The sequence below is a fragment of the Ctenopharyngodon idella genome, chromosome 9 (genome assembly GCF_019924925.1).
Source record: "Ctenopharyngodon idella isolate HZGC_01 chromosome 9, HZGC01, whole genome shotgun sequence".
Classification (NCBI taxonomy): domain Eukaryota; kingdom Metazoa; phylum Chordata; class Actinopteri; order Cypriniformes; family Xenocyprididae; genus Ctenopharyngodon; species Ctenopharyngodon idella.
In genome coordinates this window covers 35,256,450-35,283,298 of record NC_067228.1, presented here as the reverse complement: position 1 = coordinate 35,283,298, position 26,849 = coordinate 35,256,450, and the positions used below count along the sequence as shown (strand labels likewise).

The 26,849-nt window shown below is 42.1% G+C and overlaps 1 long non-coding RNA gene across 1 annotated transcript; it reads right to left on the bottom strand.

Annotated features, from left to right (window-relative positions):
* Positions 1 to 17,643: 17,643 nt before the first annotated feature.
* Positions 17,644 to 21,958, bottom strand: LOC127519309 (uncharacterized). Its single transcript, XR_007931777.1, has 2 exons — positions 21,516 to 21,958; positions 17,644 to 21,009 (listed from the first exon to the last, which is right to left on the bottom strand). It is a non-coding gene; the product is annotated as an uncharacterized LOC127519309 (long non-coding RNA).
* Between the last annotated feature and the right edge of the window lie 4,891 nt (positions 21,959 to 26,849).

Here is a 26,849-nt window from a genome sequence, read left to right as displayed (position 1 = left end):
TTCTTGATTTTTTTTTTTTTTTTTTGCGAGTAGCCTACCATGCTTTACCATGCCTCAGAGAAAAACACTATTTTGTCAAGTAGCTAACATAGCATAATCAGATGCAGCTTTATTTTTAGTAACAGTAATACAGAATTTTCTCCATCATACAATACGTGTTAAAATTAATTGCATGCCATTTATCAACACAAGCCATCCAGCATTTAATATGATATTCTAAAATCGATCTAGCTTACTACAGTGTGCGACAAGTGTCTCACAGCAGCAACCGAGTGAACGCTCAGAGTAACGTTATAACATAATTTTCAACACTCTCAAATGTGTCTAATATGATAAACAGAGCTGCGTTACCTCATACTCATGACTGGAAAAGCGAAAGCGGCGCCAGCGACTGTGGCATAATAAAAGTTCCCCTGTTCGTGAGGTGTGTGTTGCGCAATTGCTCCAGCGGCCTCGCTCAGCTCCCACAACACTCGGTCCTGCTCTGCTTCATACTACAGTAACGTTAATAATCTCATCCATGAACATGATTTCTTCCTGAGTCCTATCCCGATTGTTTCCACCGGCTGTGATGTGAAGACCACATGTCCCAAGATTCCGCGCTCAAACTTGCCGTCATCAAGCTACGCCTTTGTTTTGAATAGGCCTCTAGTGACCTCTAGCGGACAGAAATCTTACATATTGCACCTTTAAATACAATTTCAGTCAGTGTATTCAAAACATTTTCCTGAGTCATTTCACTTTATTACACATAGCCTTTTTATGGATTGTAAAAATTATGATTTCTTTGTCTGTAAATTTGCTGCATTTTGTTCAACCTTGTTAAAGTTTACAGTGTTTTTCAAATATTCAAAACTACTCTAAATTATATGGTTGGTAACACTTTATTTTAGGGTCTTTTAACTAGTTGCTTATTATCATGCATATTTCTAGAATATTGTCTATTTTTAGTACTTATTAAGTACATATTAATGCCTTATTCTGCATGACCTTATTCTACATTCTTAATCATACCCAAATACCTAAACTTAACAACTATCTTACTAACTATTAATAAGCAGTAAATTAGGAGTTAATTGAGGGAAAAGTTGTAGTTAATGGTTTATATGTGTTCCCTATACTAAAGTGTTACCATATGGTTAAATTTTGATTAGAGAAATGTGGGAAATGATCAATCATAACTTTACTTAAAACATGCTTTCTTTGTGAAATCCTCACATTTCTGCCTGAGTGTCATGATAGAAACAGAAACCGCTGTGAGTTGAGCTACAGACTCTGATAAGAAAACCTGCGGCCATGTAACTGCACGCACATCCTGATGTTGTTGAGTTTATAACCATCTCATGTTTTTCTAACACAAAACTAATTATACAACTTAATCAAGGGGGTTCAGTTTGCCGAAACAGATTAAGAAGGAAAAGATGCTCACCAAATGAATCAACTATTATTTTATACACCCATGAAAACAAAAATAATTATCACCACACAAAAAGAAAATACAAGAAAAAGACAATCAATCACATTATACAAAACTATGTAATGGATAGGTGCATTGCAAAAATTGGGCATTAGGTTGCACAGTTCAATAATGTGAAAATGGATGTGTGTGTGTGTGTGTGTGAGAGTCTTATATGAGGGTACAAAGTTCATCAAACAATGTCCAAAGTTGAAGTTGTCCCTTAGCCGATGAATAATCTAACTATTGGTGATGAATTCACTCCAAACAATAACAGTTCTCAAGCTCCAGTGTTACGGACAGAAGGGCAGGAGACACAGATATGCAAGCAGATGGTGGTTTATAGGAGAACAACATGGTAAACACAGTAATGCAGATCGTAGATGGTAAATGGAGACTCGATGGAGAGATAACGGAACACTGGGGTGATGGCCGGTGACAGGATGAACACACGATAAAGGTAGAGACTGTCTGTACCTTCCCCTAGTCCATTTGGATGCCACTGCTGCTTATGTTATATCCAAGGAACTGCACTGAGGGCTGATGGAAGGAGCACTTCTCGGATTTGAGGAATAGTTGGAAATCTCTCAGGCGTTTCAGGACCTCCACAACGTGGTGGCAATGTTCGGCCATGCTCCGGGAGTAGATCAGGATATCGTCGATGTAGACCAGGACAAACTTGTGGAGGAACTCCCGGAGCACCTCATGGATGAAATCCTGGAATACAGAGGGGACGTTGACAAGGCATGACGCAATATTCATAGTGTCCAGTAGGGGTCACAAAAGCGGTCTTCTACTCATCCCCCTCACGTATCCGGATGAGGTTGTACGCGCTGCAGAGGTCCAACTTGGTGAAGACGGTGGCACAGCATAGATGTTCCAGAGCCGCTGGGACAAAGGGAAGAGGATAGCGGAACTTCACCGTGATTCTGTTCAGAGCCCGGTAATCAATACAAGGCTGCAAGCCTTCGTCCTTTTTGGCCACGAAGAAGCAGCTCAAAGCAGCAGGGGAAGTGGAAGGATGGATGTAGCCCTGATGTAATGCTTCCTCGATGTACTCCTCCATGGCCTTCTGCTCAGGGATGGATAATGGGTAGATTTTCCCACGGGGCACTGACTCACCCAGAAGCAGATCGATGGCACAGTCCCATGGCCGGTGTGGAGGCAGCTTGGAAGCTCTCTTCGGGCAGAAAACACAGACTGTTTATCCACTGGACTCTCGATGGAGGTAGAGCAGACGGGAAGCGTCACAGAACGAGGAGCAGGAGGCTGAGGGATGTGAGGGAAACATTCTGGGAAACAGGTGTCGCCCCACTTCAGGATTTCACTGGTGGTCCAAGAGATGATGGGATTGTGCTGCTCCAACCAGGGGCGCCCTAGGATCACATCAGCGGTGGAATCCTCCAGAACCAGGAGATGTTGATGTTCCACATGCAGTAATCCAACTTGGAGCTTGACTGGACCAGCACATAACTGGACACGCTTACGGCTGAGTGGTTTGCCAGTCATGGAATGGATCTGGTAGATGGACGGCGTGGTTGTGGTCTTGAGTTTGAGCTGGCGGCAGAGGGCACAAGAGATGAAGTTACCGGCTGACCCGGAGTCAAGGAGAGCATGGACTAGAATGGAAACATCGACAGCAGTAAGCATTACAATGGTTGAGAGTGGCTTCATTCTCTTAATGTAGGGAAGAATGGCACTCACCATAGGACGAGGAGGACGAACAGGGCATGTTGAGATGACATGCCCAGTAGCACCACAGTACAAACACAAGCCCCGGGACAGCCGCCTCTGCCGCTCAGCAAGAAATCCTAACCATATCCCTACCCCTAAACCTAACTCTACCCCTAAGTTATCCCTAAAATTAGAAAGAAAAAAAAAAATGATGCAGAAGCACCTAACCCTGTTTGAAAGCCTAAACTTGAAATAAACTGTAAATTTGTCCCTCAAATCTGAGGCCTGTTTCATAAAAGATGCTAAGATGCATAACTTAAATTTTATAGGTATATTCTCCATCTGTAAATGTTAGAAAGTCATGCTAATATTTCCATTTTGCTGCTAAACTTCACAGTGAATGAGTGCTGCTGCACGCAGGCACGCCAAACAGATGGAACGCAATAGAATTTCGCTGGAGCGCAATAATTCTGACTAATATATACATTTTGCTAAAATATTTGTTGTTGGACATTAAATGTGCCTTATGTAGAATTTTAAGCAGGAGGTAGAGTTGTCACAGAGAAAACAATAGGAATTGCATTCCACTGCCACAGCCTCTATGCACGCTCACCACAGAAAGCTCCATTATTTAAGAAAAGGCATGTTGAAGCTCATTTGAAAATCAAACATTTGGCAACAATACCACATGCCATGTTTGGATGAGAAATGGCTTTGGATATGATCCTAAAAATACCATACCAACAGTGATGTTTTCGAGGTGGAAGTATCATGGTATGGGGCTGTTTCTCTTCTCATGGTACTGGCAGAATCAATATTATTGAAGGGAAGATGAATGGAGCCATGTGCTGGGAATTCTTGAGATGAATTTGTTGCTATCCACCAGGATGATGAAGAAGAGACTTTGGTGGGCCTTCCACCAGGACAACAATCCAAAACAATCCGCAAAGGAGAGTTTGAATTGGTTCCAGAAGAAGAAAATAAAGTTGTTAGAATGTGCCAGTAAATCACTAGACCTAAAGCCAACTGTCAGGAACACAGACCAGGACGATGGTAAGTAGAAATTAAGACAGGCTTTATTAATCACATCGGTAATCAAAGGAGGTTATGGAATGTAGATGCAGCAGGATGAACACAGAACAGGTAAGTTGCCACACACACACACACATTTATCAGTCTCTGATGAATATAATCTGAGCACTTTCTTTCCTTTGGTTGCAGGATGTGAACACAGAACTGGAGACAGAGGACGAGGATCTGGAGATTGGAGAATGGAGAAAATGGAGAATGGAGACTTGGAATCGGAGACGAACATCAGGTAAGTCTTTAGGTGAGTAACATCCAAGTAACATCATAAACAAGACTAGACAAAGAGAGTGTATGGAAGATCCTTATAACTGGTGCAGGTGATGAGTGACAGCTGGTGGTGATCAGTGGTGATTGTTGACAGAGTGCAGGTGAGTAGAAGGAGGGATAATGGGAAATGAAGTTCAGAGTGGATGACAGGGCTGACACCAACAGAGCATTTGTGGAAGGAACTGAAGCTCAAAATTCACAAGAGAGACCGCCAAAATACAATTAAGATTTAAAGTTTGGTCATACAGGATGCGCCCTGAAGCTGTCATTGCTTTTCCACCAACTAAAACAATTTCAGTTAGTGTGTTCAAAACTTTTTCCTGAGTCATTTCACTTTATTACACATAGCTTTTTTATGGATTGTATAAATTATGATTTCTTTGTCTGTGAAATGCTGCATTGGAACCGTGTTTAATAAAAAAAAATGTTGACGTATTCAATACTTACTTTACCCGCTGTACAACAGTTTTTTCTGGTTATTGAATCTGATTGGCTGATAGCCGTGCGATATTTTGCCGTGCAATGTCTGACCCAGGCAGAGTTGCAGGACCAAGGGAGTCCAGTGGAGCCGAACACTCGATGGTCACTGCTGTAGATGAGGGTGCAAGGAGCAGAGGCGGTGAAGTCAGGACGATGAGTCGAGGTGTAACGACATGACCTGAGGCCGGAGGCGGAGCCGCAGGATCCTCATCGCCTGAGGCTGGCTCACAGCAGGCCCCAGATGTAGCCACACCACTGAGAGGAGGCTGGTGTAGAGCTGACGGAGTGATGTGAGACAGCGATGGCTGGGTAGCAGGCAAGGTTGAGGGCTGGAGAACAGGTTGAATAGCAGAGGAAGAGAAGTAAGCAAAGTCATTACCAGGGATTTGGAGAGGAGGTGGGAGAGGGAGGCTGGGTGGGACCAGTTCATCAAGAATGGGGTAGACAGTCTCAGGATTTACCAGGGATAGGGACTCCTCTCCAAATTCAAAATAGTCCATGGTGCTTGCCTGGAAGTCACTCTCAGTGGCGGGAGTGTGGGCGGGGCTCCCTTCCAACCCCTCGTCTTCCTCACTGTCTCCCTCGGCGATGGTAGCAGCAAACTCACACACCTGGTCAGACACGCTGGGCTCCGTCTCCGCGGCGATGTTATGCTCAGTCGTTCCACTCATCGCTGGCTCTTGCATCGCGGTGGAGGCGGGCTCTCTGTCTTCGGTGGCGTTGCGCTGACTTTCCACGCCGTCAGAGGGTTTCCTGGCTGGGCACTGGAGTGGGAGTGGGACTGGCGTCATTGTTGCAGAAATCCACAGTCAACGACGATCCACAAGACGCCAGTACCCACTCCACGTATTCAGGGAAGCTCCCTCAAGGTCCTTCCCCGGACAGCAGCGCTTTGGTGGCAGAGTTCAGGCCGGTAAACAGAAAGTTGCAAAGACTGCTGTCCGGGTAATGTGCAATGGTGCGAGGAACAAAAAATTGTCCAAATGTGCCTCGAGGGAGCGGTCCTTCTGCTCAAGGCAGAGCAACAGAAATGCGGGTGTGTACATCGTGACCAGAAAGAAGTGAAACACGAAAAAACACTGACACGGAAAACAACAACAACAAAAAAACACGCCGCAATCTGTCTTAACTGTTCGGTCCGGTATTCTGTTACAGTCTCTGGTGTATAAAGCACACGACGAGGAGATATAGTCAAAACAGGTCTTTTACTAGGAAATCCAACAGGAGAGATCAGGAATACACACCAAAGTTTACACAAACGATACCGGACAATACATGACTAGAAACACAGGGCTTATATACATGGAAACACAAGGGGGTGATTATGTGATCAGTAACCATGGTGATTGACTAGTGGCGGGAAATGGAACAATAACAAGTCCAGAATGAGTCCAAAACTGAGTATACATATAACACAGAGCAAATCGAATTGTGCTGTTAAATTTGATAATTTAATATTAAGGCTATATTTAACTTACATCCTCTATCCTCCTGGGACCCAGAAAAAAAAGTTTTTGAATTTAGTATTTTTTTCACATCATTACATTGTTTAGAGCATAAGGAAAAGGTTTAAAAATAACATTTTTGAAAAATTATATTTTATTCATATTTTATGCTATGTCCTCTGTAGTGGACACCAGGACTAATCTGTTTAAAAAATAAAATTACATTAAATTACATGTATAGGCAAAAACAATGGAATTTTTTTTTATTCACCAATCAATTTTGAGGTTTCAGGATTTTTTTAACTAAACTTTGCTTAAAGATGATTCTCAACTATGTTATGAAAAATAGAATGGAAGGAATTGATACACCATTTTACTTTATGCAATATGTGGGTAAAATGGCAATACATCGGTTTTCCCGTTCAATACAATGCATCTATACACTCTGGACACTCTAATTTGCATATTAATGTGTTCTTGGAGCAACTTGTAATGGAAAAAAAGTGTAATAATGGGAGTAAAAATTGGCAACATTCTCATAATAATATCCAATAATTAATAGGAATATTGATATATAATTTATTTTGCTATTCACTTGTTGTGTCTCCCAAAATGCCTGATAATCATGATTTAAGTCCTAGTGTCCTCTACAGAGGTCATGTTCAAAATCATTGTCCTGTTTTGTAACAGAAAGTCACATTTTGATTAGAAACCCCATAACATTTTCCTGAGAAAACATGCAATGATGATAAAAACGTGCAAAGTGATTCTTTTACATACTAAAACCGCCAGTAGGTGGCGGTAAGTCTTAATGCGTGAGTCACAGAGTCATTCTTTCATTCAGTAAACAAGCAAGTGGCTGTATTTATGAATGAATCATTGAATCAAAGACTTTCACAAAAGATTCGTTCAAAGCCGCAGATTCGTAACACCACTGTGTCTGTTGTAGTTCTGCTGTGGCTTTCGTTGGAACTATTATTTCATTGCAAAATAGAGTAAATACTGACAATACTGTGAAGAACATCACTTAATGTTAACCGTTTGTTTGTTGAACTGTTCTATAAAATCAATGTCACATTTGCAAACGTGTGGATTGGATTTGCATTTTTGCTCATATAATATTATCAACATTAAAAACAAGAACTCACAAAAGATATGTTTTGTATCAAGAGTTTAAATCTTAAATTGATCTCTATATGCACTGTCTGTGCCAGGCTATTTGTTTTTCATGCTACTAAGCAGAGATGTTCACGATTCTTTTATCTGGAGTCCGAGTCAAGTCTGGAGTCTTTTGTCACGAGTCCGAGTCGAGTCTCGAGTCATTAAAAAAAAAAAAAAAAAAAAAAAAAAAATCTCATAATCAAATCCTATTTTTTATCCTAGTTGTATCATATAGACAAAATAATATGATCTTAATTTGACACGAGGAGCTCACGAAATCGTGGTGTGCCCCGTACTCTGCCTGCATTCGCTCTTCTGCCTCTCACGCTCTCACCTCGGTTGACAGGCGCAGAGCAGCAGGGTTATGACAAACTGCCGCCTCTGGATGAAGCTGTGGCCGCACACCTGTGTCCGCCCGCCGCCATTGGCTGGAAAATTAAGGTCACCCACTCATCCAAGCTGTGTCGCACCACGTGGACCCTTGCTGGACAGGCCTACACCTCGGCCGGCCAAGCAGCTTCTGCCCTGCACTCGATGGCGGTGTTGCAGGTTTACCAGGCCAAACTTTTGCGTGACCTGGACCAGCCTGGGCAGGACTCTGGCCCGCCTTCAAAGAGCTGCGCTGCGCCACAGACCTGGCCCTGCGAGCCACTAAGACCACGGCCCAGGCAATTGACAGCCTGGTGGTGCTGGAGCACCACTTATGGTTAAACTTGACGGAGATAAAGGATGCAGATAAAGCCGTCTTCCTTGACTTGCCTGTCTCTCCTACTGTTCTCTTTGGCCCTGCAGTCGATGGGTTTGCTGAACGCTTCACTGCAGCACAGAAGTCGTCCCAGGCAATGCAACACTTCCTGCCAAAGCGCTCCAGCTCCTCCGCTTCAAGCCGCCCAAAGCCTGCGCCAGCACAGCAGCCTCCTAAATCTGCGGCATCCGCTACTCAGCCCGCACCACGGCCTGAGCACAGACAGCGCTCACGTTCTGCTAGGCGCCACCCCCCTCCGAAGCGACAGGGACCCTGTGCCTCAGAAGTCGGCCTGATACCCAGATAAGGAAGAGGAGGAGGCTAAGTCCCGCCGCGGCCGGACCACCCTCCAAAATGCCTCATTCGGTTTTCCCATCGCCCGGTTCAGTTCCGGGCACTCGAAAAAATGTGTTTTCTGCCTGCACAGAGCCTGTTCAAATGCCCTGGCAGTGCACCGCTGTTATAGTGGATATAATAAAAAACAAACATTCTTGAAAAGAGAGCAATTTTCCTCTTCCACCCCTTATGTGCACCACAGTTCCTCACAGTGACTTGGTGCTCAAACCAATCCAGCCCCTTGCCACCTGAGCCGAGGCCTGGCAGGCCATCCCCGGAGTGTCAACTTGGGTACTAAACATAGTAAAACGAGGTTATGTACTCCAGTTCTCTCAGCGGACCCGTTATTCAACGGAGTGGTCCAAACCTCAGTAGAAAGCAGGGACGTGCACGTCCTACACTCTAAACTGAACACTATGCTGGCAAAAGGAGCCATAGAAATGGTTCCCCCAGCTCTGAGCGAATCAGGCGAATCATTCTACAGCCGATACTTCCTCGTTCCCAAAATGTTGGCGGTCTCAGACCCATCCTCGACCTCAGACATCTGAATCGGGCCCTGATAAAGCGCTCATTCAAAATGATCACTTTGAAACAGATCTTCTCGCAAATTCGCCCAGGAAACTGGTTCTTTTCCCTGGATCTGAAGGATGCTTACTTTCACATCCAGATAGCCCCCCATCACAGACGATTCTTGAGATTCGCCTTCGAAGGGGTGGCGTATCAATACACGGTCCTTCCGTTCGGGCTGTCTCTGGCTCCCCGCACTTTTACAAAGTGCATGAACGCGGCCCTCTCCCCTCTGAGGCAGATGGGCATACGCATACTCAACTACCTCGACGACTGGCTCGTCCTGGCCCAGTCAGAGGTGAAGCTAGTGACACACAGATCCCTTCTTCTCAGCCACTTAGAGTGCTTGGGGCTCAGGATCAATTTTTCTCGACTCAAGAATCTCGCCAGAGGTGGTCTCACCAGAGCAATCCCTGGCCATTCAGCAGCTCGCTAAAACTTTCACGCCCGGATCCTCTCTGCCGCTCAGAACGTTTCAGAGGATGCTAGGTCTCATGGGCTCAGCATCACCAGCCCTGCAGTTGGGCCTGCTTCATATGCGCCCACTACAGTTCTGGCTGAAACCGCGGGTCCCGTCCCAAGCCTGGCAGCATGGTCGCTGCTCGCTCAAAGTGAATCAGGCGTGCGTTGCAACCCTGGTTCCTTGGATGAACCCCTGCTGGTTCTAACAGGGCGTGGCTATAGGGACGATGTGCAAGAGGAAAGTCGTTTTCACAGACGCTTCCAAAATGGGCTGGGGAGCTCTGTGCGATGGTCACCCAGCCTTTGGTGCTTGGACGAGCCAAGAGAGCGAGCGTCATATCAACCGCCTGGAAATGATGGCGGTGTATCTAGCTCTACAATCCTTCCTCCCTCTCTTGGCGGGACACCACGTCCTGGTCAGATCAGAAAATATGACAGTGGTGTCCTTCATAAATCGCCAGGGCGGGCTCTCATCCAAGCCCCTTTTCACTCTAGCGAGATCCATCCTAGAGTGGGCCCAGCACAGCCTGCTCTCACTCAGAGCAGCGCATATTCAGGGCATACTGAACAAAGGGGCAGACATGTTGTCCCGGAGCAACCATCCTTCGGAGGAATGGTCACTCCACCCCCTCGCAGTTCAGGAAATTTGGGATGTCTTCAGGAAGGCAGAGGTCGACCTCTTTGCCTCAGAAGACAACTTTCGTTGGCCAATTTACTTTTCAAAGTCCAAGGATGCGCTGGCCCACGACTGGCCCAGCCTCCTCCTGTATGCTTTTCCCCCGGTCGCTCTGATTCCCCAGGTTATCAGATGAATCAGGGAAGGTTCCCACAAAGTCCTCCTGGTTCTCGGACCTGTCTCAGCTGGCGTCCATGGGGCCATGGCCAATTCCCCTGAGACGAGACATCCTCTCCCAAGCGGGAGGGATGATTTGTCCACCTCAAACCCGAGCTGTGGGATCTCCATGTATGGCTTCTAGACGGGAGCCTTCAGACCTCCCTGAAGATTTCCTGAACACTCACAAGCCAGAGCTCCGTCAACAAGATGTCTCTACTACCTAAAATGGTCAGTCTTTGCTGCCTGGTGTACAGCCCGGGACAAGGACCCATTTACTTGTGGCATATCTTTGATATTGTCTTTCCTTCAGGACTTACTGGATAGGGGCCGTTCTCCCTCTACCCTTAAAGTCTATGTCGCAGCCATAGCAGCCTCCCATACTCCCGTAGCAGGACAGTCGATAGGGAGAAACAACTTTGTTGTTCGTTTTCTAAAAGGGGCTAGGAGGCTGAACCCTCCCCACCCTGCACAGTTCCCACATGGGACCTGTCTGTGGTTCTCAGGGGTCCTAAGGGCCCTCCCTTTGAACCGCTCCAGACTGTCGACTTATGTCCTCTAACGTTAAAAACCACCTTATTGCTAGCCTTAGCATCAGTAAAGCGAGTGGGAGATTTACAGGTGCTCTCCGTGAGCCTCTCCTGTCTTGAGTTCGGGCCTAACGACTCTAAAGTTGTCCTGAAACCGAGACATGGATATGTCCCGAAAGTCCTGAAACCGAGTCATGGATATGTCCCGAAAGTCCTGTCCACACCCTTTAGGGCACAAATGGTCATTCTCTCTGCACTTCCTCCTTCCCAGGATGATCAGGAGTTGAACCTACTCTGTCCAGTCAGGGCCCTGAGGACTTACATCGATCGTTCCGCCTCTTTTCGTCAGTCGGAACAACTCTTTGTCTGCTTCGGTGGTCGTACGAAAGGTCTTGCGGTCACAAAGCCCAGGTTATCCAGATGGATAGTCAATGCTATAGCGCTCGCTTACTCCTCTTTGGGCCTACAATGCCCCATAGGTGTTAGAGCACACTCCACGAGGGGCATGGCCTCTTCTTGGGCATGGTCCACTGGCGTGTCCATTGCGGAAATTTGTGAGGCGGCCGGCTGGGCCTCGCCGTCCACCTTTGTCAGATTTTATAATCTAGACATCCCCGCATTACAGACACAGGTTCTCTCTGCATAAGCCTCACTAATGTGATCAGCTTACGAGTACTCGTTTATGGCCCTGACCAAAGTCTGGGTAATAACATATTTTTTCCCTTTCCCTATATATGCTCTAGGCCCCAAGGGAGCTCCTAGAATATATAGGAACGGGAGGACGACTATAGTGTCCCCTATCTTCCGGGATATGTTATGCTATGTGCATCCGTGCGAACCCTCCTCAGTGCTCTGCTCAGATGCTCTGTCGTTCCCCCTTCATAGCACGGCGTGATTGTATAATCCCCATTGCGTCTTGCCTAAAAAGCCAGACGACGCAGTACGTAGTGTAGTATCGAAAGGGAACATACTCGGTTACTAACGTAACCTCGGTTCCCTTAGATACGGAACGGAGTACTGCGTAACTTCCCGTGCTATTCATAGGACGCCTCATGCCGTCGCTTCAATCGAATTAAATCAGTTTGCCAAAGCGAGACGGCCGCTTATATAGCCCGAGACCCCACCCATTTTGGCGGGCTCGCAGTTTCACTGCATGATTAAAAAAGGCTTCAGAATCGGTGAAAACAGGAGTTTCCCCGTTGCGTCTTGTCTAAAAAGGCAGACGATGCAGTACTCCGTTCCGTATCTAAGGGAACCGAGGTTACGTTAGTAACGGAGTACGTTACTCATCAGGCTACAGAAGAATACCAAAATTCCTCCGTTAAATTAGGTCTAATACATCGAGAGTCACGCAGACCTATAACAACCCAGCCACAACACATAATTGTCAATCCTACCGATATAGAAATTCTACCGCAAAGTGATGATGTCACTGATCACTACCTTGTAACATGCGTACTGCATACTGCTGATATTTGTCAAATTGCGCCACGATATCGACTAGGTAGAACAATTCTCCCGACAACTATAGATAAATTCACAAATAAACTTCCTGATCTGTCTCATTGTACATAAACACACAAATGATCTCGAGAAAGTGACTAGCAGTATGTGCACCACTTTCACTAGTACATTAGATACTGTTGCACTGATTAGATTAAAAAAGGTTAGAGAGAAAAAAAAAAAAAAAAACATGGTACAACAGTATTACTCATGCTATCAAAAGAGAAATCACGCTATCAATTTCAAATCTTCCATTTATATCTAAAATACTAGAAAAAGTGGTGTCGGTCCAATTGTGCTCCTTCTTGCAAAAAAACGCTATCTATGAAAAATTTTAGTCAGGATTCAGGCCTCATCATAGCACAGAAACTGCGCTCGTTAAAATTACAAATGACTTACTTCTAGCTTCTGACCAAGGCTGTATCTCAATACTAGTGTTACTTGATCTCAGTGCTGCGTTCGACACTATAGATCATAAAATACTCCTTGATCGACTACAGAATTACACTGGTATCCAGGGGCAGGTATTACAGTGATTTAGGTCGTATCTATCAGACCGTCACAATTTAGTTTATTTAAATGGGGAAAAATCTAAGATAACGATAGTAAATTATGGAGTGCCGCAAGGATCTGTGTTAGGCCCTCTGCTATTTTCAATATATATGCTGTCACTTGGTGATATTATAAGAAAACATGGAATTAGTTTCCACTGCTATGCTGATGATACTCAGTTATATATTTCATCACGACCAGATGAAATCTCCAAATTATCCAATCTGACAGAGTGTGTTAAAGAAGTAAAACATTGGATGACTAGTAATTTAGAAGGATGTACTGTTACTCCATCCTCGACAGTTAAAGACCTGGGTGTTATATTAGACAGCAACTTGTCCTTCGAAAATCATATTTCATATGTTACAAAAACAGCCTTCTTCCACCTCAGAAACATTGCTAAGATACGGAATATGTTATCTGTTTCTGATGCAGAAAAGTTAGTTCATGCATTCATGACATCTAGACTAGATTACTGTAATACATTACTAGCTGGTTGCCCTGCTTCCTCAATAAACAAGCTACAATTAGTACAAAATGCAGCTGCTAGAGTTCTTACCAGGTCAAGAAAATATGATCATATAACACCAATTTTATCATCTCTTCACTGGTTACCTATTAAGTTCCGTATCGATTATAAAGTACTGCTAATGACCTATAAGGCTCTAAATGGTTTAGCTCCTGTGTACTTAATCAATCTTCTATCGCCCTACAATCCTTCACGCTCTTTAAGATCACAAAACTCTGGACTTCTGGTTGTACCTAGGATATCTAAGTCCTCTAAAGGAGGGAGAGCGTTTTCACATTTGGCTCCTAAACTCTGGAATAGCCTTTTCTGATAATGTTTGGGACTCAGACTCAATCACCCAGTTTAAATCTAGATTAAAGATGCATCTGGATCAACAGGTACATTCCCAAATTTCTATATATCCTAATTATTGTTAATATTATATAATTCATTTTTCCAGGAGCTCATTGCTTCTACCTTCAATTAAATTGCTAACAGTGACTGTAAATGTATTCCTAAAATGTATTCCTAAATTATACACACCTTCCAGTATACCTGTGAACGTAACAATCTTTGCTTTCTGTGTAATTAAGATTGGTTCTGAAAGAGGGACCTTTCCTGGACATACAGCGCAAAAGGTTTCCAGTGGAATGAGGTGCTTGGGCAGTGTCTTCATGTTCTGTGGTGAACAAACATCTTTTGGCAGAGCAGCTGGCAATTTCTTGTTGTTCAGCAAGTAAAGGACAATTGCAGTCAAAGCATTTCCGTCAGGTGGATATAGAAGAATTTCCTCAGTACTGTGCACATCTTGAGGACCAGATTCTGCAAAGGTGTCAAACACATCACTGTCCGTACTTCTGACTTTTAAGAAAAGTTCAGGTCGAGTCTGGTTCAAGTGCCATTTTGCAATGGACTTGTGAGGACATGAATTCTTTGGCTTAGAGCATGGGCAGTGCCAAGTATTTCTTTTTTTGTCAAAACAAACAGTCACTCTCCCTAACCGAGAATAATATGAAGTGCATGTTTCCAAGACTGACACACATATTTTCGATGTTCCATTCCCTAATGAGACCTCTTTACTTAGTGGGCAGCTCTCAGACTCTGCTTTTTGCTTTCTAGCGAGACACATTCTCTTTGTGTTTTCAGAAATCCACTTTCTTCTTACCATATCTGACAGAACCATACCGTTACTGGTACAACTCAGAGCATGTAGTCAAGATCTGATCATTTAAGAGGCAATCTATTCAGACAGGGAGCTGTTACATTCACCGTCTTGTCCTGTTTGTTATTGACTGTCACGTGCTCCTTTGTGTTCTGTTCCCACCACTCATCACTCACCATGGACACTGATTACAACCACAGCTGTTTGTCATTAGTATTGTGTATTTAAGTTCCTCCCTGTCTTCAGTCTAGCGTCCGGTATTGTTGTATGTTACGTGTGTTCTATGTTTCCTGACTACTCTGTGAGATTAAACTACATTATCGTCTTTGAACCTGCCTTCCTCGTCTTCCTTGAAGAACTACTGTAACAGGAGCCAGAACCAAATGTGTATTGTGCACAAGTTTATTAACTAAATCACGAACACATAGCTAACTAACAAACACAAACATATATACACACAAGTCACACATAAACGGGTAAAATGATAAATGATAGAGTGAAACCGAAAGTGGGAAACAGTAGGAGCTACGAAGAAACCAAAAACCAGGAAAAGAATCATCAGTATTCATCATAAAATCTCCCTTGTAACAAAGGAGGTTCACAATTTTAACTAATTAGCAGCAATTTTATATATTGTACGATACTTGAATTAGGCCTATGCCTTTTTGAAGAGCGTCTGGATATATTGTTGCCGTAGGAAGTCCTGAGAATTCGGTCTGATGGTACTGAAGTTGCAATCGATGTCTTCTGTGTTGAATGAAGAAGCAATAACAAACTTTCATGGTTAGTTTGAATCTTGTAGTAAGAAAGAGTTCTTTCACTCTTCTGGATGAGCACATGGTTGGGTTGCAGGTTTAGGATTACAGGCCTGGCAGGCCCTTAGGCCTTGGCCTAAAGAGGTCGCCCTGTAGGGCGTCAGTCCGTCCAAAGAAGCAAGAGAGGGAGGAGGAGAACTGTGCGCTGGCTTTTAGCCTCTGGTGCTAGACATTCCCCCTCTGGGTCAGTGAACTAATGATACACGAGCTCCTGACAGGAAAGTTTACGATCCTTTGGGTTTCTAGCAGGGGATTTGCACATTAACTGGTTAAGTTGTTTTGAAGAAACTATTAAAGATTCTTGTAATACGGATATGTTGCACAGGTATCGACAGACCCTATACACAAACATTCAAATCTTCAAAATACAAACTCATAGACACCAAACTTGGTATAGGTGAGTTTATGTTAATCATTGGTTCTTATAAAATATACATAACAATACTGAATTCAAAAACCAGAGGTAATACACAAACAGTAATAATGGATGCCATGTCTTATGGATATGCATGTTCATTTAAAGAACAGCCTGTCTTTAGATGAATGCAGGAAAGTCTGTTTTGAGGATTTTCTATGTGTGTCTTTGTCTCTGCTTTTCCATGTGGAAACACACTCATACTTCAGGGCAATTCACTAATGCAATTCATGGGAAGATGGCAAAATTGAAATGTATTAAACATTTACTTATATATATATATATATATATATATATATATATATATAATATGTCATTAATTTCTGTTAAAAAAAGGGAACAAGGATACATAAGAGCTTTACTACCACTGAACTTCACTGGGGGAATCAGGCACTTGGCTACAGTAGGTAGTTCCAGTATGGACAACAACCATGCATGTCACTTCAGCAGGCTGCATCTGACTGTGTAAGATAAACAGTCACTCTTTTCATAGATTTGCTGGCTCTGAGACACTTGCTTGGTTTTTTGTTCCTGTTTGTTTTGTTCCTGGATCAACGTCTTGAACATCTTTTCAACAAAAGAGCAGGAGAATCACCAAGATGTTGATCGAGGAGCAAAGATGCTGATCCAGGAACATGTTGCACTTGGTGAAATCAGGTTCTGTGTAATGGCATACTGTGCTCACCTTAGCCATTAAATTAACATTATTTTCCATATTAAGTCTACTATTATTCTAGTGTTACTTTGAGATGGGTGTTGATGGACTGAATGAGACATTCAAGGAATCACTCTCTCTTATGCAGTACTGTTAAAACGCCCTCTTGTGGCTCAAACCACTCTGAGAAAACACTACTAATCTGGGCCCGTATGTATAAAACTTCTCAGAAATGCTCTTAAGAATAGTCTTAAGTTTTGACTTAAATCTTTGTAAAGAGTAGAACTTTTCTAAGAGTAGGAGACTTTTATAAAGAAGCTAAAAGCAACTTTTAGTGAAGTACAAGACTGATTCTTAAGTGCTGACTTAGACCTGTGAACTAAGGACTACAGTGATGTCAACTCAAAATGGCCGCCCTCAACCTCTGAATCAGCCAATAGCAAGCCTGCAAGGGTGAAGTCACAGCGGCACAACACCAATAATTTAATGTTATTTAAAAAAAAAAAAAAAAAAAAAAAAAAAAAAAAGTTAAAAAGACACTGAAACATTTTAATATTTTAATTTATTTTTAAAAATAGCTTTGCATTGTGCAAAATTATCACAAATTAGTATTGATGGTTTGGAATCCTTTCCTATTGATATATGTCTCCTCATTTACAGTTGGAGCGATGATGTGAACACGAGTTCATCAACGGCTCCAACAACTGCAGGGAAGCCCACTATCAACATACAAGTGGCTTGCTTTTGCCGCATGGTTTGATGGTCAGTTGGAAAGTCAATGAACTGCCATAGAGTAGTGGCCAAATGTGATGTCAATTTTCATATCGCTCGACATCTTTAACCTTAATTCAAATATTTTTAAAAGCGTATTAAAAGATGTAAACATATCGTCTAGCTGTGCATGGAGTCAATTGTTTCATGTGTGATAATGAAATTTCAAATTATTTTTGGCCAGGCTGTCATTGTCAGGACACAGACGGAGGCAGAGATGTGAGTGAAACACACAAATTTATTTAACAGAGGCAGGAACACAGGCAGATGGTGGATGCAGGTGAGTAAATGAACAAGCACTTTGAATGGTAGCTTAGCTGGCTGAATAACAGAGTAAAGCCTTTTACAGATATTGGTGAACACAGAGATACTGGAGACGGAAGGCGACAGGATGGGAACACAGTAAACTCAGGTGAGTAGCAGGTAAGGAGTCCAGGTACGTAGACGAGACCAGACCAGAGTAAGGGAAGTGAATGTCTTTATAGTGTCCATAGGTGATGAGGTGCAGGTGCAGTTGATTAGTATTCCGGAGACTGGGAACGAGTGGGTGGAGCGTGGAGATCCGGTGACGATGTGTGGATGTTGGTGGCTGTTGGCTGTGACTCCGTGACAGTATGATTCATAAAGGTTCCTAAGTGTCAAGACTAGGTCTCAGCTCCTAAATTATTTAAGAGAGCTGGAGAGGTCTCTAAACCTAGTTAGGAGTAACAAGATGGCAGCAAAGAAGAAGAGACACACACTCTCCAATGAAGATATGATGTATTTGAGTTATGATATAAACTTGATTGTCAATTCTTTTTGTAACTGACCTAACAAGAAATGTAATAACTTTAAATAAAATAAATATTACTTAAACAATAATTAATGTTTACTGCATTTTAATACATTTAAAAGGTGCTGTATGCGATTTCTCAAATTCGTTGTTGAACACTGTTGATATTTGAAATCAACCCAAACAAACACATCCCTCTCTTCATTGCGCCACCTCCGAAACTCACACTCCAATACTAATCGCCCTGCTCCGAGTCGGTCTCAAACCCCGGCCCAAACGCTGCTGGCATGCAAGGCGAGTGCACTAACAATGACGCTAAACACCTCATGCTCTAGTGGGCGTCAATGTGCAGTAGTTTAACTGCACAACTCTCACTATTTGGCCGCTGTTGCACACGCAGTACGAGAGTGGATGTCTGTTTATCACAGCTGACACGCAACAAAATGCTACACGAAAAATAAAGCGCAGATGATGAATGAACGACAAGGAAGCACAAAAAATTAACGTACAGTACACTAGAGTAAATACAAAAAAAAGTTTGTTGTTAATCACCAACAGAACAGCAGCTCCAGACAATCAAAACCTAGTGTTAATTACATGAGAAGGAATCAAAGCAGCCTCCTCATCTGTTTTCAGGCCTTCCTGCTTAGCTCTCTCCAGCGCTGGAAAGCTTTTCTAATATAAACAAGGTTTTAAAGCGCTTGCCCAGTCATAAACCTTCATTGCAGTGATATTCTTTTGAGCTCTTTAGTATTGTGTAAACTTACCACACCAAACATAGTGGCCAAAATTGATGTGCAAAGTTTTTTTTTTTTTTTTAAATGACCCTACAATTTTGCTTAAACCATCAAAATATGAAAATATTTTTATTTTTATGTTTATATTATTTAAATGTTATAAAATATGACATTGACTACAACATAATCAGTTTTAATTTCTCATTGGTTCTTTTTTTTTTTTTTTTTTTTTTTTTTTTACATGTGTTCATAATTACTTTGCATGACAGCCTGTCCAAAAATAATTTGAAATAATTTGAAATCATTTCATTATCACACATGAAACAATTGACTCCAAGCACAGCTACACGATATGCTCTTTTAACTTTTTTATCTTTTAACACATTTTTAAAAAATATTTGAATTAAGGTTGAGGATGTCAATTTTCATATGGCTGGACATCACATTTGGCCACTATTCTATGGCAGTACATTGACTTTCCAACTGACCATCAAACCATGTGGCAAAAGCAAGCCACTTTTATGTTGACTGTGGGCTTCCCTGCAGTTGTTGGAGCCGTTGATGAACTCGTGTTCACATCATTGCTCTAACCGTAAATGGAGACATATCAATAGAAAAAGATTCCACACCGTCAATACTAATTTGTGATAATTTTGCACAGTGCAAAGCTATTTTTAAAAATAAATTAAAACATTAAAACGTTTCAGTGTCTTTTACAATTATTTATTTATTTTTTTTTAATAATAACATTAAATGATTGGTGTCATGCTGCTGTGACTTCACCCTTGCAGGCTCGCTATTGGCTGATTCAGAGGTTAAGGACAGCCATTTTGAGTTGACATCATTGTAGTCCTAGTTCACAACACTTAAGTGCGACTTCAGTCAGCACTTAAGAATCGGTCTTATACTTTACTAATAGTTGCTTTTAGCTTCTTTATAAAAGTCTCCTACTCTTAGAAAAGTCCTACTCTTTACCAAGAATTTTTTGACAAGTCAAAACTTAAGACTATTCTTAAGAGCATTTCTGAGAAGTTTTATACATACGGGCCCTGGTCGTGTACTGAAAGATTGGCGGTACTTTGACCGAAACCTCCAGGAAATGGCTGAAGAAGGCGGCGATGGTGGCTGTTACTGGGGCGTTGGATTCCCAGAGGGGTTGAGCCCATTGTAGCGCTCGTCCAGAGAGTAAGGAGATGACGAACGCCACCCGGGCACGCTCAGAAGAGAAGAGTTGAGACTGGGCTCTCAGCATTTTTTGCAGTGTGGAGAAATCCAAGAGGGACGGCTCTGATGCGTTTCAAAACTTGCTGAACCTCAGAAATGTTCCACGTGACCAGACACTGGGCTCACCAGCAGAGAGATTAACGTCGAGGCAGACGCGCACATCTCTGCCAATCAGCAAGTCCATTCTGGTGCCAGCGTCAAAGAATAACAATGCTGTCAAGAATCAGATCTCAAAAAAGAGACATTGTTAAAAGACATACTATGACAAGTCCAGCAGAACTCTCCGACCACTCTTACAAGGAGAGAAAGTGAGACTTGCAACGTCCAAAGGCCATGACCAAATCGGACTCGACAAACAGCTCTGCGATGAACCAAGATCATACCTTGTGGAGGTTGAAGGAAGAGAATACAGACGAAACCGAAAACATATCCTTCCTGTCGCGGAGCCACCACCACAAAAGTTAGACCACAGCGAAATGTCGCTCCCCTTTGTTCAGACCCCCTCTGCTGAATCTAAGCACAAATTCTCCACTCCAAATGAGGTCAAAGAACAATGCACCCCACAAGGAACTGAGAAGAAACCACTGAATGAACATTCAACAAAAGTTCTTTCTACAGCTCCATATGTGACCAGAGCAGGTCGCATTTGCAAACCAAACCCAAAGTACCTGGAATGAAAAAAAAAAAAGAAACAATTAAAAAAAAGAGAGAAAAGAAAGTTCTGTAATTCAGTAACAAAATGTTCAATTTATAAATGTTGACATTATAACTGATGTTAACATGTGAGTTAACAAATGTTGTGTTAACTGCCCTTTTTACTCTCAGCTCAAGTAATCGGTTCAATGCATTTCCTATGAAGAAAAAAAAAAAAAACCTTTGAGTAAACTTTAATATAAGAAACTGTTCATTAAGGAACAACTGTCAGTGATAAAGAAGGAGGATGTAGAACATAGTAGTGTTCTGTAGCTTTAAATCTGAGCAGACTATGATCCTAGAGCTTGCTTATACGCATGTGCGAGTTGGTGCTACAGTGTTGAAGTTTGTACATTGCGTGTTGAACTCCTGCATGTCTCATAGTAAAGATACTGTTGTTAAAAAGGATCTTTGCCTTGCCACTCATCATTCAACATCGTCTATAACATGTGAACATTTGAATACAAATCAGCAAGGAACATACTTTACAATGTTCAAAAAATTACAACATTACAATATATTTAAACAAATGTAACTTTTTTGCTTTCAAGAAGTCTCATTTTCTCCAGGTCAAATCCTCAAAACCTCTTTGGACACATTTGGAAATCTCTTCTTGACTGCAAGACAAAAATCACTAGTAAATTTTCACCAAGTATTTACTTACCGTATATGGCTGCCATGGTTTCCTCATCAAGGGCACTTCTCTCTCCATGTAACGTTGGGAGTCGTGACGACAAGGGGTAGATCCAAACGCAGTCTTTATTAGAATGAGCGTAATCGTACAGGCAAGGTTCAAACATCAGCAAACAGAAACATAAGGGCAAGGCAGAAGAGTAATCCAAGTCACAGGCAATGGTCAAGGCAGGCAGAAAAGATCATCAAACAAGGAATAAACAGTCCAGGGTCAAAAACAAGGCAAGGCTAGGAGCTAGGAACTAGGAACATGGAACTAGGAACATGGAACTAGGAACATGGAACTAGGAACATGGAACTAGGAACATGGAACTAGGAACATGGAACTAGGAACATGGAACTAGGAACATGGATTAACACAGAAAACATACGACTAAACAATACTCAACCCTGTGTGTGTGTCTGGGTGCAGCTTATAAAGGGTCCACTGATGGGAAACATGTGCAAGTGTGTGATTGGTTCCTAGATGGGGAATTATGGGAAATGTAGTTCAGAGTGATGTATGACTGTGTGTGCAATGAAATGGTGAACCGGCGACCTCTGGTGGGGAGTAGCAGGAACCAGCAGGCGCCGGATATGTAACACTCCACCACTGTCAGTTTTGCTCTTTGCTCCTACTGTTCTCCCAATTTAATTTATTAAAAATTTACTGGAATGCACAAAAAGAATCTCTCGTTTATCTCCTCAAATCCTCACGTCTCTTTCCAGGTTTGTTTTCACAGGTAAATACAATTTATTATCTGTCAAAATGATGGAAATCACTTTGAAATAGTATCACGCAATGCTGAAGTAAATTAACATTTTTTATCAAGGTAATGTATTTTACATAATAGCCTACAGATTACTACAGTGATACCAGTTCGTTATTGCTGTGGAAAGAATCAAGCTTTTTGGGGTTTTCATGGTCTGATGAAAGTGCCTTGTTGATGCTTTTACACTTTTAAATGTCCTTTTAATGTTCGATGGTTGAAGGGTGAGTAGAATAAAGGTCATCTCATTGTACCCAGTTTAAAAAAAACACGTAGCCTATTATTGCGTTCACAGAGCGCTTAACAGAAGTTACACCCATACTTCGCGCAAAGCGTCATGGGACGTAGGAATAAGGTGGATTAACATGAATTTAGAATGCCCCCAGAATTCAAGATGAGGGGCAAAAATGCCCCTGTATGTATTTTATATTTAGATCATTTAATATAGTTAACCAATATTACATAAAGAGAGCCATTTTTCTCCAAATATCAGCATGATTGGAAATGTAATATTTTATACAACATACAGTTTAATAAATAAACAGTTTATATTAATTGACTTACATTTTATACACCAAATTGCCTGTTTCGCTCTATTTCGCCAATGAAAATAGTTCCAAACAAAGTCCACAGGATTGTTTTGGTCTCTGGCCCTGTCCCAGATGGCACCCTAAACACTCAAGGCCTTCCTACGAGTCCGCACTTTCGTGACGTAACGTCGCTTTGACTGTCGGGAAGAAGTCTGCCATCTCAGCAAAAGTGTGCATCAAGGGCGCATATCGGCCCGCAAAGGGGGCGCTTGCGAGCACCCTTCTGAAGCCTAAAATTGACAAGTGGGACACCCTACGGTCTCGTGGACTTAACGGACATGCGCACATGGCAGCCATTGTAAGTCCACAAGACCGAAAGTGCATAGAAGTGTGCCATTTGGGACACGGCCTTAGAGCAACACTTCCTGAATGAATCAGCCATTTGAATTAATCGGTTGAATCTCAATGACTCGCTCATTAACAGGGACTTGCTGCCACCTCCTGGCGGGTTTAATTTCATTTTTAAAGTAGCCTATCTTTTCATTTTATAAATAATTTCAAACAGTATATGGGTGAATGACGGATAAGGATTTAAAATTTGAAAAAAAAATTAAAACTGGCAGAAATTTTTTTTTTTTTGGACCTTATACGTATTACAGTGTTGTGTATGTAATGCAATGACATGTACTCATTTTAAGAACGTAATTAACCTTTTTTTTTTTTGGTGAATCAGATTTTTTTTCCCCCATGCAAATGTCATTCCTGGGTAACGGTAATGCATTTTGAAATTAATTACATTTCTACCATTGTTGGCACATACAAATGTACTGATATCCATAATTGGAGCGCAACAAACAATTAGTGCTCGGAAAACTACATTTTAATCACAATTAATATAATCAATTTGGGATTTCAAATAGACATGGGCTCATTTTTGACTGCTGATAACTCAAAATTCAGAACCAAATTGAAAAAAAAAAAAAAAAAAAAATCTGTAAAATGTTTAAAAATGTTTTCCAATAAAGTAAATAAGACTTGCTTATCCTTAACAGATTTTTGTTGTTTTATCGACAAAACAGAATTGTGTAATCTAACACACAAATATGAGCTAAATTAATTGCCTGTATCATTGTTAGCTGGAATGACCAACTGTAAGATGGAAGGACATTCTGCAATATTTTTCAGGATTACTGTAAAAACCATCCTCTGTATCATTGTTTTTCCAACACTCAAACTAAAAACAAAGTAAGAGACACTGACAAGTTTTTAATGATTTAAAAAAAAAAAAAAAAAAAAAAGACTTCAAATCTATAAATAAAAACATATACAATAATGCTGATCATATAGAAAAATATGTTTTAAACCCCAGACAGAGCTGGCTTTCTGTACAACTCTTCTCTAAACCTGCTGTTTTTGAACCACAGGGAACTTCAATGGAAAGATGTTACCGTGTAGGTGGTGTAGAGACGAGGCGAATACGGAAATCCACAATAATACGGGTATTTAATCAACAAGGAGCAAGTAACACAACCATACACATTTAGGACAACGTAAGAACTGACAAAGGAGTGCAGGGAGTGAGTCCAACTTAAAGGGAGTGCTGACGAGGACAACAGGTGCTGGGAATCCGGGGAGATGGTGGGAAGACTGATGAGGGAAGTGCAAACAGGAGTGCGGAACAGGAGGATACTGGGAAACGGAGTCCGGGAAGGCGTGGATGTGACAAAAGAGTAATAAATATGAGCTCTCCTAAATAGACTTATTGTTCATAACCCTTAAAGGGTTTTCCTAGCTGATACCAAAGACAGTCTCTGCCTCTCTTTATTAGACAGAGGCACCTGAAAGGACAGAATTGACCTTAAAACACCAGAAGCAAGTATTGCTCTATTAATAATTATGATTACATTATTCATGATTTGACCAGTAACATTACAAAATTCAATTCAATCATAATGACCCATGTGACTCATTGAATCATATGAAATCAAGATAAATGACAGCAAAAAATTACAAAAAACATACAAATATGTAAATAATGTTAATAATATAATAACTATGCCTAAAAGTTTACAAATATTAATTAAAAACCAGATTGTTATACATATGTCATTCTGGATAACAGATGACATGTCCTGGTTAATTCTTCATAGAATTTTAAAAGGGCCAACATACCTTGGGTTGAGCTTCCTGCTTGGTAGCTGCAACTTGAGATCTCTGGTGGAGAGCCAGACCTGTTGCCCAGGTTGATAAGGAGGATGTGGGTGGCGGCGGCGGTTAGCCTGCAGTTCCTGAGTTTTCAATGCTCTCTGCAGATGGACATGAGCCCTGTCCCACACTCTCTCGCTGCGTCAAATCCTGTCGTCCACTGCTGGGACTGATGAAGGTTCTCCGGACCAAAGTAACAGGGGGTGTTGGAAGCCTAGGACACACTTGAAGGGGGTTATACCTGTAGATGAGTGAACCAATGAATTTTGGGCATATTCTGCCCAGGGCAGGAACTCTGACCAACGGTGTTGTTCTACAGTATGTTCAGAGGATCTGCCGATTTCTTGATTCAGGCGCTCCACTTGGACGTTTGCTTGAGGGTGACAACTGGAGGTGAGGCTGATGTTGATATCAAGGTGCTTACAGAAGGCCCTCCAAACCTGAGAAGTGAATTGGGTACCTTTGTCGCTGACTATGTCTTCAGGTAGACCATAGACTCGGAAGACATGATGAAATAAGGCTTGGGCGGTTTCCATGGCTGTGGGGTCTGTGTCCCTTTAATGGTACCAGATGGCAAGACTTGGAAAAGCGGTCAATGATGACTAGGATAGTTGGTGAATCTGTTTGAAGGGGGTAGATCTGTGACAAAATCTATGGAAAGTTGAGACCAGGGGCGTTGGGGAATTGGTAATGGTTGTAGGAGGCCTGAGGGCAATTCTTTGGGGGTCTTAGATTGAGCGCAGGCTTGGCATGATTTTACATAGTCTGTAACAGCTTGTGACATAGCTGCCCACCAGAAAGAGTTTTGTAACAACTGGAGGGTGCGAGATATACATGGATGACCTGAGCCGATAGATGAATGGACCCACTTCATGACACGGAGGTGTAAACTTTGTGGTACATTTTGTTTGCCAGGTGGGCAATTGGAGGGTGCTGGGAGCTCTTTATCTGTGCCCTGAATGAGCAGTTGGGTTATTTTGTGGGATGAGTCTAGAACAACAGGGTGGATAACATTAGTGTCCAGTTGTTGACTGAGGCGAAGTCTCCCACCAACTCGAATGATCCCCACTGTGTGGTGTCAAGATTATTAGACAGCTAAAGAATGTCTCTTTCCGCTAATTGATGATCCTCAGCAGAAGGATTCCCTTCTTTACCTGCCGCCCCGTGGCGTTGAAGTGCTGCTGCTTCAACTAATGCTTTAAAGCTGCTGAACTGTTGTGGGTCAGGCAAGGACTGAACCTCAGTGAATGTTACATGACCACAAAAAGTAGGCTTCTTCAGTTCGGCAGGATTCTCAGCTGTATTTATTTCAGGAGTAGTTGGCCAGCAGGAGGGTGAGTGCCAGAGATATGCCAGTCCTTGTCTCTATGTTTTGTCTGTGGCTAGCTCTTTTAGCATCTTCCCATGAGTTATGTAGTCAGCTGGATTATTAGTGGATTCCACATGCTGCCAGGTGTGAGCACTTGTAAGTTCTTGTATTTCAGCAATTCTAGTGTTTCAGCAATTCTGTTTAAATACGAATTCTGCATGTTCTATGTTTATTGGCTTTTCCAAAAAAATATTGCTATACTAAGATGAGTGAAATCGACTGAAATATGTAATAAATACTGAAATAAAATGTGTTAGCAACATATTAAACTGCATTAATATGGGTCCTGGAGAAGTTTTGACATGCCCTGACATTTGTGCTTTTTCCAGTTGCTTATAAACATATTAATTACAAAAGTCTAATTACACTGTATTCAGCAGAAACTAGGCTACAATAATATGTGCGCAACAAGTATGTACATGTTTGTATTTTTGAGAGAATTACGTATATGC